Source organism: Brachyhypopomus gauderio, chromosome 1 (genome assembly GCF_052324685.1).
Source record: "Brachyhypopomus gauderio isolate BG-103 chromosome 1, BGAUD_0.2, whole genome shotgun sequence".
NCBI classification, from domain to species: Eukaryota; Metazoa; Chordata; class Actinopteri; order Gymnotiformes; family Hypopomidae; genus Brachyhypopomus; species Brachyhypopomus gauderio.
The window spans coordinates 1,767,207-1,780,209 of NC_135211.1; the positions used below are offsets into that span (position 1 = coordinate 1,767,207).

Sequence of the window (13,003 nt, forward strand, 5' to 3'; positions counted from 1 at the left end):
GTGTGTTCCTTTCTCTTCTTTTTTAGACGTATTTTGCGCAAACAGATTAACTAAATTTCAACATTTCTCTCAAACAAATCAGCCTCTCGCCCAACGTGGGGCTCGAACCCACGACCCTGAGATTAAGAGTCTCATGCTCTACCGACTGAGCGAGCCGGACGTTTTTTGTAGGACCCCAAAAGCACTTGCTGTTGCCACATGTTGACATGTTGAGCAGGACCTGAGCTATGTTTGTGGAATTTGTGCAGAGACTAAAGACCTTCACCCTTAAACATTCACTAAACCTGGTGCATGATCTCACATCCCAGAGATTGAGAATCTGGCAAACTAACAATCGAACTGGTCAGGTAACAGCAGCATTTGAAGTGGGGTCAAAAATGTACCATTAAAGGCACTTGACATCCCCGCTCAGTTTCGTTGCATAGCCTCTTTATAGTTGTTGAAAAAACATTTTGTAGCGGAAGAAAACATTAATTTACTGGAAGACAATCCAGTGATCGCTCTTAATATCAAAGTAAAACATGTACTCTGTCCTGATAAAATTTTGACCATGTGCATTTCACCTTGGGATTTAAAGTGTTTCCCGTTAGTCTGAGTACATCAGCTGAAGGCAGCTTAACTTCTTTTTTGGTTCTTGAAGTCTTTTTTTATTCTCATCCGAAAGGCATATTCTGTTCCAGAAAACATTGGGGATTCCAATGTATCAATGACCTAGTTGGGAAAATGATTGCTGAACTCTGTAATGATCCTGATCTCAGCAGTACCAAGTGCCACAAAGGTCCACAAATCAGTTTACTCATGTATTTTATTGCCTATGGTTTGGTTTGTAAATGTGTGTTGGTGATATGGATGCATTCATGACACCACATTTTCTGGACAAAATGCGTCTTGGAGCAGAGCTCCTGCAGTGCTTCCATCAAATCTGTTTTGAATAGGTTTTGGGTGCATTTTCACATATAATTTCAAAAGCGTCATATCTAAGAGGACATAACCCTGCAACTGAAGGCAAGGGAGCTACACTGTGTAAACTGGTGAAAATCATACACATTCCGATGACTGGTGGACAAAAGGATCAAAACTGTGACAGGAAAAGGGTCTACAAACTGACCTTTTGTTTGAAGACCTGCAGGTCGTGACAAGTGAGTAATTGAAGGAAGGGCAAATTTTAGACAAGCTAGCAGAAAAGTGTGAGTGACCTTGATGTTGCATCCTTTATGCATTGGCTCATTTCATCAAAAGCCAGCAAACAGGTGGAATGTGCTTGTTGGGTTTTTCTTTTGAGGAAGAACTATGTAAGCACCGAAGCATCTGGTCTCTGTGGCGCAATCGGTTAGCGCGTTCGGCTGTTAACCGAAAGGATGGTGGTTCGAGCCCACCCAGGGACGATGTATGTTCCTTTCTCTTCTTTTTTAGACGTATTTTGCGCAAACAGATTAACTAAATTTCAACATTTCTCTCAAACAAATCAGCCTCTCGCCCAACGTGGGGCTCGAACCCACGACCCTGAGATAAAGAGTCTCATGCTCTACCGACTGAGCTAGCCGGGCGTTTTATGTAGGACCCCAAAAGCACTTGCTGTCGCCACATGTTGACATGTTGAGCAGGACCTGAGCTATGTTTGTGGAATTTGTGCAGAGACTAAAGACCTTCACCCTTAAACATTCACTAAACCTGGTGCATGATCTCACATCCCAGAGATTGAGAATCTGGCAAACTAACAATCGAACTGGTCAGGTAACAGCAGCATTTGAAGTGGGGTCAAAAATGTACCATTAAAGGCACTTGACATCCCCGCTTAGTTTCGTTGCATAGCCTCTTTATAGTTGTTGAAAAAACGTTTTGTAGCGGAAGAAAACATTAATTTACTGGAAGACAATCCAGTGATCGCTCTTAATATCAAAGTAAAACATGTACTCTGTCCTGATAAAATTTTGACCATGTGCATTTCACCTTGGGATTTAAAGTGTTTCCCGTTAGTCTGAGTACATCAGCTGAAGGCAGCTTAACTTCTTTTTTGGTTCTTGAAGTCTTTTTTTATTCTCATCCGAAAGGCATATTCTGTTCCAGAAAACATTGGGGATTCCAATGTATCAATGACCTAGTTGGGAAAATGATTGCTGAACTCTGTAATGATCCTGATCTCAGCAGTACCAAGTGCCACAAAGGTCCACAAATCAGTTTACTCATGTATTTTATTGCCTATGGTTTGGTTTGTAAATGTGTGTTGGTGATATGGATGCATTCATGACACCACATTTTCTGGACAAAATGCATCTTGGAGCAGAGCTCCTGCAGTGCTTCCATCAAATCTGTTTTGAATAGGTTTTGGGTGCATTTTCACATATAATTTCAAAAGCGTCATATCTAAGAGGACATAACCCTGCAACTGAAGGCAAGGGAGCTACACTGTGTAAACTGGTGAAAATCATACACATTCCGATGACTGGTGGACAAAAGGATCAAAACTTTGACAGGAAAAGGGTCTACAAACTGACCTTTTGTTTGAAGACCTGCAGGTCTTGACAAGTGAGTAATTGAAGGAAGGGCAAATTTTAGACAAGCTAGCAGAAAAGTGTGAGTGACCTTGTTGTTGCATCCTTTATGCATTGGCTCATTTCATCAAAAGCCAGCAAACAGGAGGAATGTGCTTGTTGGGTTTTTCTTTTGAGGAAGAACTATGTAAGCACAGAAGCATCTGGTCTCTGTGGCGCAATTGGTTAGCGCGTTCGGCTGTTAACCGAAAGGATGGTGGTTCGAGCCCACCCAGGGAAAATGTATGTTCCTTTCTCTTCTTTTTTAGACGTATTTTGCGCAAACAGATTAACTAAATTTCAACATTTCTCTCAAACAAATCAGCCTCTCGCCCAACGTGGGGCTCGAACCCACGACCCTGAGATAAAGAGTCTCATGCTCTACCGACTGAGCTAGCCGGGCGTTTTATGTAGGACCCCAAAAGCACTTGCTGTCGCCACATGTTGACATGTTGAGCAGGACCTGAGCTATGTTTGTGGAATTTGTGCAGAGACTAAAGACCTTCACCCTTAAACATTCACTAAACCTGGTGCATGATCTCACATCCCAGAGATTGAGAATCTGGCAAACTAACAATCGAACTGGTCAGGTAACAGCAGCATTTGAAGTGGGGTCAAAAATGTACCATTAAAGGCACTTGACATCCCCGCTCAGTTTCGTTGCATAGCCTCTTTATAGTTGTTGAAAAAACGTTTTGTAGCGGAAGAAAACATTAATTTACTGGAAGACAATCCAGTGATCGCTCTTAATATCAAAGTAAAACATGTACTCTGTCCTGATAAAATTTTGACCATGTGCATTTCACCTTGGGATTTAAAGTGTTTCCCGTTAGTCTGAGTACATCAGCTGAAGGCAGCTTAACTTCTTTTTTGGTTCTTGAAGTCTTTTTTTATTCTCATCCGAAAGGCATATTCTGTTCCAGAAAACATTGGGGATTCCAATGTATCAATGACCTAGTTGGGAAAATGATTGCTGAACTCTGTAATGATCCTGATCTCAGCAGTACCAAGTGCCACAAAGGTCCACAAATCAGTTTACTCATGTATTTTATTGCCTATGGTTTGGTTTGTAAATGTGTGTTGGTGATATGGATGCATTCATGACACCACATTTTCTGGACAAAATGCATCTTGGAGCAGAGCTCCTGCAGTGCTTCCATCAAATCTGTTTTGAATAGGTTTTGGGTGCATTTTCACATATAATTTCAAAAGCGTCATATCTAAGAGGACATAACCCTGCAACTGAAGGCAAGGGAGCTACACTGTGTAAACTGGTGAAAATCATACACATTCCGATGACTGGTGGACAAAAGGATCAAAACTTTGACAGGAAAAGGGTCTACAAACTGACCTTTTGTTTGAAGACCTGCAGGTCTTGACAAGTGAGTAATTGAAGGAAGGGCAAATTTTAGACAAGCTAGCAGAAAAGTGTGAGTGACCTTGTTGTTGCATCCTTTATGCATTGGCTCATTTCATCAAAAGCCAGCAAACAGGAGGAATGTGCTTGTTGGGTTTTTCTTTTGAGGAAGAACTATGTAAGCACAGAAGCATCTGGTCTCTGTGGCGCAATCGGTTAGCGCGTTCGGCTGTTAACCGAAAGGATGGTGGTTCGAGCCCACCCAGGGAAGATGTATGTTCCTTTCTCTTCTTTTTTAGACGTATTTTGCGCAAACAGATTAACTAAATTTCAACATTTCTCTCAAACAAATCAGCCTCTCGCCCAACGTGGGGCTCGAACCCACGACCCTGAGATTAAGAGTCTCATGCTCTACCGACTGAGCTAGCCGGGCGTTTTTTGTAGGACCCCAAAAGCACTTGCTGTCGCCACATGTTGACATGTTGAGCAGGACCTGAGCTATGTTTGTGGAATTTGTGCAGAGACTAAAGACCTTCACACTTAAACATTCACTAAACCTGGTGCATGATCTCACATCCCAGAGATTGAGAATCTGGCAAACTAACAATCGAACTGGTCAGGTAACAGCAGCATTTGAAGTGGGGTCAAAAATGTACCATTAAAGGCACTTGACATCCCCGCTCAGTTTCGTTGCATAGCCTCTTTATAGTTGTTGAAAAAACGTTTTGTAGCGGAAGAAAACATTAATTTACTGGAAGACAATCCAGTGATCGCTCTTAATATCAAAGTAAAACATGTACTCTGTCCTGATAAAATTTTGACCATGTGCATTTCACCTTGGGATTTAAAGTGTTTCCCGTTAGTCTGAGTACATCAGCTGAAGGCAGCTTAACTTCTTTTTTGGTTCTTGAAGTCTTTTTTAATTCTCATCCGAAAGGCATATTCTGTTCCAGAAAACATTGGGGATTCCAATGTATCAATGACCTAGTTGGGAAAATGATTGCTGAACTCTGTAATGATCCTGATCTCAGCAGTACCAAGTGCCACAAAGGTCCACAAATCAGTTTACTCATGTATTTTATTGCCTATGGTTTGGTTTGTAAATGTGTGTTGGTGATATGGATGCATTCATGACACCACATTTTCTGGACAAAATGCGTCTTGGAGCAGAGCTCCTGCAGTGCTTCCATCAAATCTGTTTTGAATAGGTTTTGGGTGCATTTTCACATATAATTTCAAAAGCGTCATATCTAAGAGGACATAACCCTGCAACTGAAGGCAAGGGAGCTACACTGTGTAAACTGGTGAAAATCATACACATTCCGATGACTGGTGGACAAAAGGATCAAAACTGTGACAGGAAAAGGGTCTACAAACTGACCTTTTGTTTGAAGACCTGCAGGTCTTGACAAGTGAGTAATTGAAGGAAGGGCAAATTTTAGACAAGCTAGCAGAAAAGTGTGAGTGACCTTGATGTTGCATCCTTTATGCATTGGCTCATTTCATCAAAAGCCAGCAAACAGGAGGAATGTGCTTGTTGGGTTTTTCTTTTGAGGAAGAACTATGTAAGCACAGAAGCATCTGGTCTCTGTGGCGCAATCGGTTAGCGCGTTCGGCTGTTAACCGAAAGGATGGTGGTTCGAGCCCACCCAGGGAAGATGTATGTTCCTTTCTCTTCTTTTTTAGACGTATTTTGCGGAAACAGATTAACTAAATTTCAACATTTCTCTCAAACAAATCAGCCTCTCGCCCAACGTGGGGCTCGAACCCACGACCCTGAGATTAAGAGTCTCATGCTCTACCGACTGAGCTAGCCGGGCGTTTTTTGTAGGACCCCAAAAGCACTTGCTGTCGCCACATGTTGACATGTTGAGCAGGACCTGAGCTATGTTTGTGGAATTTGTGCAGAGACTAAAGACCTTCACACTTAAACATTCACTAAACCTGGTGCATGATCTCACATCCCAGAGATTGAGAATCTGGCAAACTAACAATCGAACTGGTCAGGTAACAGCAGCATTTGAAGTGGGGTCAAAAATGTACCATTAAAGGCACTTGACATCCCCGCTCAGTTTCGTTGCATAGCCTCTTTATAGTTGTTGAAAAAACGTTTTGTAGCGGAAGAAAACATTAATTTACTGGAAGACAATCCAGTGATCGCTCTTAATATCAAAGTAAAACATGTACTCTGTCCTGATAAAATTTTGACCATGTGCATTTCACCTTGGGATTTAAAGTGTTTCCCGTTAGTCTGAGTACATCAGCTGAAGGCAGCTTAACTTCTTTTTTGGTTCTTGAAGTCTTTTTTTATTCTCATCCGAAAGGCATATTCTGTTCCAGAAAACATTGGGGATTCCAATGTATCAATGACCTAGTTGGGAAAATGATTGCTGAACTCTGTAATGATCCTGATCTCAGCAGTACCAAGTGCCACAAAGGTCCACAAATCAGTTTACTCATGTATTTTATTGCCTATGGTTTGGTTTGTAAATGTGTGTTGGTGATATGGATGCATTCATGACACCACATTTTCTGGACAAAATGCGTCTTGGAGCAGAGCTCCTGCAGTGCTTCCATCAAATCTGTTTTGAATAGGTTTTGGGTGCATTTTCACATATAATTTCAAAAGCGTCATATCTAAGAGGACATAACCCTGCAACTGAAGGCAAGGGAGCTACACTGTGTAAACTGGTGAAAATCATACACATTCCGATGACTGGTGGACAAAAGGATCAAAACTTTGACAGGAAAAGGGTCTACAAACTGACCTTTTGTTTGAAGACCTGCAGGTCTTGACAAGTGAGTAATAGAAGGAAGGGCAAATTTTAGACAAGCTAGCAGAAAAGTGTGAGTGACCTTGATGTTGCATCCTTTATGCATTGGCTCATTTCATCAAAAGCCAGCAAACAGGAGGAATGTGCTTGTTGGGTTTTTCTTTTGAGGAAGAACTATGTAAGCACAGAAGCATCTGGTCTCTGTGGCGCAATCGGTTAGCGCGTTCGGCTGTTAACCGAAAGGATGGTGGTTCGGGCCCACCCAGGGAAGATGTGTGTTCCTTTCTCTTCTTTTTTAGACGTATTTTGCGCAAACAGATTAACTAAATTTCAACATTTCTCTCAAACAAATCAGCCTCTCGCCCAACGTGGGGCTCGAACCCACGACCCTGAGATTAAGAGTCTCATGCTCTACCGACTGAGCGAGCCGGACGTTTTTTGTAGGACCCCAAAAGCACTTGCTGTTGCCACATGTTGACATGTTGAGCAGGACCTGAGCTATGTTTGTGGAATTTGTGCAGAGACTAAAGACCTTCACCCTTAAACATTCACTAAACCTGGTGCATGATCTCACATCCCAGAGATTGAGAATCTGGCAAACTAACAATCGAACTGGTCAGGTAACAGCAGCATTTGAAGTGGGGTCAAAAATGTACCATTAAAGGCACTTGACATCCCCGCTCAGTTTCGTTGCATAGCCTCTTTATAGTTGTTGAAAAAACATTTTGTAGCGGAAGAAAACATTAATTTACTGGAAGACAATCCAGTGATCGCTCTTAATATCAAAGTAAAACATGTACTCTGTCCTGATAAAATTTTGACCATGTGCATTTCACCTTGGGATTTAAAGTGTTTCCCGTTAGTCTGAGTACATCAGCTGAAGGCAGCTTAACTTCTTTTTTGGTTCTTGAAGTCTTTTTTTATTCTCATCCGAAAGGCATATTCTGTTCCAGAAAACATTGGGGATTCCAATGTATCAATGACCTAGTTGGGAAAATGATTGCTGAACTCTGTAATGATCCTGATCTCAGCAGTACCAAGTGCCACAAAGGTCCACAAATCAGTTTACTCATGTATTTTATTGCCTATGGTTTGGTTTGTAAATGTGTGTTGGTGATATGGATGCATTCATGACACCACATTTTCTGGACAAAATGCGTCTTGGAGCAGAGCTCCTGCAGTGCTTCCATCAAATCTGTTTTGAATAGGTTTTGGGTGCATTTTCACATATAATTTCAAAAGCGTCATATCTAAGAGGACATAACCCTGCAACTGAAGGCAAGGGAGCTACACTGTGTAAACTGGTGAAAATCATACACATTCCGATGACTGGTGGACAAAAGGATCAAAACTTTGACAGGAAAAGGGTCTACAAACTGACCTTTTGTTTGAAGACCTGCAGGTCTTGACAAGTGAGTAATTGAAGGAAGGGCAAATTTTAGACAAGCTAGCAGAAAAGTGTGAGTGACCTTGATGTTGCATCCTTTATGCATTGGCTCATTTCATCAAAAGCCAGCAAACAGGAGGAATGTGCTTGTTGGGTTTTTCTTTTGAGGAAGAACTATGTAAGCACAGAAGCATCAGGTCTCTGTGGCGCAATCGGTTAGCGCGTTCGGCTGTTAACCGAAAGGATGGTGGTTCGAGCCCACCCAGGGACGATGTATGTTCCTTTCTCTTCTTTTTTAGACGTATTTTGCGCAAACAGATTAACTAAATTTCAACATTTCTCTCAAACAAATCAGCCTCTCGCCCAACGTGGGGCTCGAACCCACGACCCTGAGATTAAGAGTCTCATGCTCTACCGACTGAGCTAGCCGGGCGTTTTATGTAGGACCCCAAAAGCACTTGCTGTCGCCACATGTTGACATGTTGAGCAGGACCTGAGCTATGTTTGTGGAATTTGTGCAGAGACTAAAGACCTTCACCCTTAAACATTCACTAAACCTGGTGCATGATCTCACATCCCAGAGATTGAGAATCTGGCAAACTAACAATCGAACTGGTCAGGTAACAGCAGCATTTGAAGTGGGGTCAAAAATGTACCATTAAAGGCACTTGACATCCCCGCTCAGTTTCGTTGCATAGCCTCTTTATAGTTGTTGAAAAAACGTTTTGTAGCGGAAGAAAACATTAATTTACTGGAAGACAATCCAGTGATCGCTCTTAATATCAAAGTAAAACATGTACTCTGTCCTGATAAAATTTTGACCATGTGCATTTCACCTTGGGATTTAAAGTGTTTCCCGTTAGTCTGAGTACATCAGCTGAAGGCAGCTTAACTTCTTTTTTGGTTCTTGAAGTCTTTTTTTATTCTCATCCGAAAGGCATATTCTGTTCCAGAAAACATTGGGGATTCCAATGTATCAATGACCTAGTTGGGAAAATGATTGCTGAACTCTGTAATGATCCTGATCTCAGCAGTACCAAGTGCCACAAAGGTCCACAAATCAGTTTACTCATGTATTTTATTGCCTATGGTTTGGTTTGTAAATGTGTGTTGGTGATATGGATGCATTCATGACACCACATTTTCTGGACAAAATGCGTCTTGGAGCAGAGCTCCTGCAGTGCTTCCATCAAATCTGTTTTGAATAGGTTTTGGGTGCATTTTCACATATAATTTCAAAAGCGTCATATCTAAGAGGACATAACCCTGCAACTGAAGGCAAGGGAGCTACACTGTGTAAACTGGTGAAAATCATACACATTCCGATGACTGGTGGACAAAAGGATCAAAACTTTGACAGGAAAAGGGTCTACAAACTGACCTTTTGTTTGAAGACCTGCAGGTCTTGACAAGTGAGTAATAGAAGGAAGGGCAAATTTTAGACAAGCTAGCAGAAAAGTGTGAGTGACCTTGATGTTGCATTCTTTATGCATTGGCTCATTTCATCAAAAGCCAGCAAACAGGAGGAATGTGCTTGTTGGGTTTTTCTTTTGAGGAAGAACTATGTAAGCACAGAAGCATCTGGTCTCTGTGGCGCAATCGGTTAGCGCGTTCGGCTGTTAACCGAAAGGATGGTGGTTCGGGCCCACCCAGGGAAGATGTGTGTTCCTTTCTCTTCTTTTTTAGACGTATTTTGCGCAAACAGATTAACTAAATTTCAACATTTCTCTCAAACAAATCAGCCTCTCGCCCAACGTGGGGCTCGAACCCACGACCCTGAGATAAAGAGTCTCATGCTCTACCGACTGAGCGAGCCGGACGTTTTTTGTAGGACCCCAAAAGCACTTGCTGTTGCCACATGTTGACATGTTGAGCAGGACCTGAGCTATGTTTGTGGAATTTGTGCAGAGACTAAAGACCTTCACCCTTAAACATTCACTAAACCTGGTGCATGATCTCACATCCCAGAGATTGAGAATCTGGCAAACTAACAATCGAACTGGTCAGGTAACAGCAGCATTTGAAGTGGGGTCAAAAATGTACCATTAAAGGCACTTGACATCCCCGCTTAGTTTCGTTGCATAGCCTCTTTATAGTTGTTGAAAAAACGTTTTGTAGCGGAAGAAAACATTAATTTACTGGAAGACAATCCAGTGATCGCTCTTAATATCAAAGTAAAACATGTACTCTGTCCTGATAAAATTTTGACCATGTGCATTTCACCTTGGGATTTAAAGTGTTTCCCGTTAGTCTGAGTACATCAGCTGAAGGCAGCTTAACTTCTTTTTTGGTTCTTGAAGTCTTTTTTTATTCTCATCCGAAAGGCATATTCTGTTCCAGAAAACATTGGGGATTCCAATGTATCAATGACCTAGTTGGGAAAATGATTGCTGAACTCTGTAATGATCCTGATCTCAGCAGTACCAAGTGCCACAAAGGTCCACAAATCAGTTTACTCATGTATTTTATTGCCTATGGTTTGGTTTGTAAATGTGTGTTGGTGATATGGATGCATTCATGACACCACATTTTCTGGACAAAATGCATCTTGGAGCAGAGCTCCTGCAGTGCTTCCATCAAATCTGTTTTGAATAGGTTTTGGGTGCATTTTCACATATAATTTCAAAAGCGTCATATCTAAGAGGACATAACCCTGCAACTGAAGGCAAGGGAGCTACACTGTGTAAACTGGTGAAAATCATACACATTCCAATGACTGGTGGACAAAAGGATCAAAACTTTGACAGGAAAAGGGTCTACAAACTGACCTTTTGTTTGAAGACCTGCAGGTCTTGACAAGTGAGTAATTGAAGGAAGGGCAAATTTTAGACAAGCTAGCAGAAAAGTGTGAGTGACCTTGATGTTGCATCCTTTATGCATTGGCTCATTTCATCAAAAGCCAGCAAACAGGAGGAATGTGCTTGTTGGGTTTTTCTTTTGAGGAAGAACTATGTAAGCACAGAAGCATCAGGTCTCTGTGGCGCAATCGGTTAGCGCGTTCGGCTGTTAACCGAAAGGATGGTGGTTCGAGCCCACCCAGGGACGATGTATGTTCCTTTCTCTTCTTTTTTAGACGTATTTTGCGCAAACAGATTAACTAAATTTCAACATTTCTCTCAAACAAATCAGCCTCTCGCCCAACGTGGGGCTCGAACCCACGACCCTGAGATTAAGAGTCTCATGCTCTACCGACTGAGCTAGCCGGGCGTTTTATGTAGGACCCCAAAAGCACTTGCTGTCGCCACATGTTGACATGTTGAGCAGGACCTGAGCTATGTTTGTGGAATTTGTGCAGAGACTAAAGACCTTCACCCTTAAACATTCACTAAACCTGGTGCATGATCTCACATCCCAGAGATTGAGAATCTGGCAAACTAACAATCGAACTGGTCAGGTAACAGCAGCATTTGAAGTGGGGTCAAAAATGTACCATTAAAGGCACTTGACATCCCCGCTCAGTTTCGTTGCATAGCCTCTTTATAGTTGTTGAAAAAACGTTTTGTAGCGGAAGAAAACATTAATTTACTGGAAGACAATCCAGTGATCGCTCTTAATATCAAAGTAAAACATGTACTCTGTCCTGATAAAATTTTGACCATGTGCATTTCACCTTGGGATTTAAAGTGTTTCCCGTTAGTCTGAGTACATCAGCTGAAGGCAGCTTAACTTCTTTTTTGGTTCTTGAAGTCTTTTTTTATTCTCATCCGAAAGGCATATTCTGTTCCAGAAAACATTGGGGATTCCAATGTATCAATGACCTAGTTGGGAAAATGATTGCTGAACTCTGTAATGATCCTGATCTCAGCAGTACCAAGTGCCACAAAGGTCCACAAATCAGTTTACTCATGTATTTTATTGCCTATGGTTTGGTTTGTAAATGTGTGTTGGTGATATGGATGCATTCATGACACCACATTTTCTGGACAAAATGCGTCTTGGAGCAGAGCTCCTGCAGTGCTTCCATCAAATCTGTTTTGAATAGGTTTTGGGTGCATTTTCACATATAATTTCAAAAGCGTCATATCTAAGAGGACATAACCCTGCAACTGAAGGCAAGGGAGCTACACTGTGTAAACTGGTGAAAATCATACACATTCCGATGACTGGTGGACAAAAGGATCAAAACTTTGACAGGAAAAGGGTCTACAAACTGACCTTTTGTTTGAAGACCTGCAGGTCTTGACAAGTGAGTAATAGAAGGAAGGGCAAATTTTAGACAAGCTAGCAGAAAAGTGTGAGTGACCTTGATGTTGCATCCTTTATGCATTGGCTCATTTCATCAAAAGCCAGCAAACAGGAGGAATGTGCTTGTTGGGTTTTTCTTTTGAGGAAGAACTATGTAAGCACAGAAGCATCTGGTCTCTGTGGCGCAATCGGTTAGCGCGTTCGGCTGTTAACCGAAAGGATGGTGGTTCGGGCCCACCCAGGGAAGATGTGTGTTCCTTTCTCTTCTTTTTTAGACGTATTTTGCGCAAACAGATTAACTAAATTTCAACATTTCTCTCAAACAAATCAGCCTCTCGCCCAACGTGGGGCTCGAACCCACGACCCTGAGATTAAGAGTCTCATGCTCTACCGACTGAGCGAGCCGGACGTTTTTTGTAGGACCCCAAAAGCACTTGCTGTTGCCACATGTTGACATGTTGAGCAGGACCTGAGCTATGTTTGTGGAATTTGTGCAGAGACTAAAGACCTTCACCCTTAAACATTCACTAAACCTGGTGCATGATCTCACATCCCAGAGATTGAGAATCTGGCAAACTAACAATCGAACTGGTCAGGTAACAGCAGCATTTGAAGTGGGGTCAAAAATGTACCATTAAAGGCACTTGACATCCCCGCTCAGTTTCGTTGCATAGCCTCTTTATAGTTGTTGAAAAAACATTTTGTAGCGGAAGAAAACATTAATTTACTGGAAGACAATCCAGTGATCGCTCTTAATATCAAAGTAAAA

The 13,003-nt window shown here is 41.9% G+C and overlaps 9 non-coding genes across 9 annotated transcripts; 3 read left to right on the forward strand and 6 right to left on the reverse strand.

Annotated features, from left to right (window-relative positions):
- Positions 1–1,311: 1,311 nt before the first annotated feature.
- Positions 1,312–1,385, forward strand: trnan-guu (transfer RNA asparagine (anticodon GUU)). Its single transcript has one exon. It is a non-coding gene; the product is annotated as a tRNA-Asn (tRNA).
- An 89-nt stretch (positions 1,386–1,474) lies between these two features.
- trnak-cuu (transfer RNA lysine (anticodon CUU)) lies at positions 1,475–1,547 on the reverse strand. The gene has a single exon. It is a non-coding gene; the product is annotated as a tRNA-Lys (tRNA).
- A 1,314-nt stretch (positions 1,548–2,861) lies between these two features.
- On the reverse strand, positions 2,862–2,934 carry trnak-cuu (transfer RNA lysine (anticodon CUU)). Its single transcript has one exon. It is a non-coding gene; the product is annotated as a tRNA-Lys (tRNA).
- A 1,314-nt stretch (positions 2,935–4,248) lies between these two features.
- On the reverse strand, positions 4,249–4,321 carry trnak-cuu (transfer RNA lysine (anticodon CUU)). The gene has a single exon. It is a non-coding gene; the product is annotated as a tRNA-Lys (tRNA).
- A 1,314-nt stretch (positions 4,322–5,635) lies between these two features.
- trnak-cuu (transfer RNA lysine (anticodon CUU)) lies at positions 5,636–5,708 on the reverse strand. Its single transcript has one exon. It is a non-coding gene; the product is annotated as a tRNA-Lys (tRNA).
- A 2,538-nt stretch (positions 5,709–8,246) lies between these two features.
- On the forward strand, positions 8,247–8,320 carry trnan-guu (transfer RNA asparagine (anticodon GUU)). The gene has a single exon. It is a non-coding gene; the product is annotated as a tRNA-Asn (tRNA).
- An 89-nt stretch (positions 8,321–8,409) lies between these two features.
- trnak-cuu (transfer RNA lysine (anticodon CUU)) lies at positions 8,410–8,482 on the reverse strand. Its single transcript has one exon. It is a non-coding gene; the product is annotated as a tRNA-Lys (tRNA).
- Positions 8,483–11,020: 2,538 nt separating this feature from the next.
- trnan-guu (transfer RNA asparagine (anticodon GUU)) lies at positions 11,021–11,094 on the forward strand. Its single transcript has one exon. It is a non-coding gene; the product is annotated as a tRNA-Asn (tRNA).
- An 89-nt stretch (positions 11,095–11,183) lies between these two features.
- trnak-cuu (transfer RNA lysine (anticodon CUU)) lies at positions 11,184–11,256 on the reverse strand. The gene has a single exon. It is a non-coding gene; the product is annotated as a tRNA-Lys (tRNA).
- Positions 11,257–13,003: the final 1,747 nt, after the last annotated feature.